Source organism: Melanotaenia boesemani, chromosome 24 (genome assembly GCF_017639745.1).
Source record: "Melanotaenia boesemani isolate fMelBoe1 chromosome 24, fMelBoe1.pri, whole genome shotgun sequence".
NCBI classification, from domain to species: Eukaryota; Metazoa; Chordata; class Actinopteri; order Atheriniformes; family Melanotaeniidae; genus Melanotaenia; species Melanotaenia boesemani.
The window spans coordinates 49,244-50,551 of record NC_055705.1 but is presented as its reverse complement, the minus strand read 5'-3'; positions in this window follow the sequence as shown (position 1 = coordinate 50,551).

Sequence of the window (1,308 nt, the reverse complement as noted above, 5' to 3'; positions counted from 1 at the left end):
ATTTAGCCACGTCTACTGTATATTTTATTCATTTTTGTAAATAGTTGTATTGTTTTTGTAAGTAGTTTTTTTTAAAATTTAATTTTTATTGTTTACCTTATTGTTCATTGTTTATTTTATTATTTTGAAATTGCTTGTTTGTTTTTAATAAATATCTGGCAAAATGTATCTCTTGCCTGCAGTCTTTTCAATATATGCTTTTTAATTGGAAATTGAATGGCTTGTCTTATTTTCTCCCCCCCAAAAACCTGTGACATCACTATTGAACTCAGCATTGAAAGAGTGAAAAGCTAGAATCTCGTTATATTTTGGAGATTGATGAAAACTGCTAAAATGGAAAAAATAAGAAGCTGTGTTTTAACAGCATAATTGGTTTTAAAACCATGGGTTTTGTTAATAAGCTTGTTTACAGAAAGAGCTAGTGTTGTGCAGGAAATGACACTGACTGAACACTAACCCAGTCGAATTAATCCCTAAACGTAACCCAGTTGAATTTATATCATCAAAAAACAGCACACTTCACCGAGGGTTGAGTAAATAAATAGTTAATGTAATTAGTTTTGTTTTGGTTATCTCCTCCTAATTTGGTGCCTTCTTTGCAAAACCAATTTCAGGAAGTTTCCCCCCCTCTGTTCCTGACAACGTTCATGTTTATAAAAGAATCAAAACATGCCTATTTCTCCTTGAACTTTTTTATTCATGGTATTTTTGCTCATCTGTGTGGTTTATGTATTGTGTAGCAATGCCACCACCTGCTGGTCCAGAGAAGTCACTGCACCCTTTGCACTTTGAATTTGGCTGTTTAAAAGCGTTACACAGAACGGCATATGTGAGGCAAACCTGATCGAGCAGCGGCAATGGTGGCTGTCACCCTCTTTCTTAGTTCCATTGATTTTATTTGTTGAATCCATACATCTTAAGTTCATTTCATCATGAAAATGTTTATTTAAAAAAAGTCACAATTAAAAGGGTTAAAAATTGCTAATTTTAATTGAATATTTAATTGGATTAAATATAGCCCCTTCCTCTGCACTCTGAACTCGGCTGTTCAAAAGCGCTAGACAGGGCAGCATATGTGAGACAAACATGCACATCTCTGCGTATCTGAGAAAAACCTGCACATCTCTGCATGTCTGATGCATAAGTGGAAAAGGGAGCATTCTGGAGTTGTCCTGAATGTCATTTTCCCTTTAAAGTCAGTGGGAAAATGATCAAAACATTCCTGAGTGGTGTTTCATCCAAAAGCTTTTGTTAGGGACAGTTATTGTATAAATATTTACACATTATTTACCAAAATCTACTTTATTT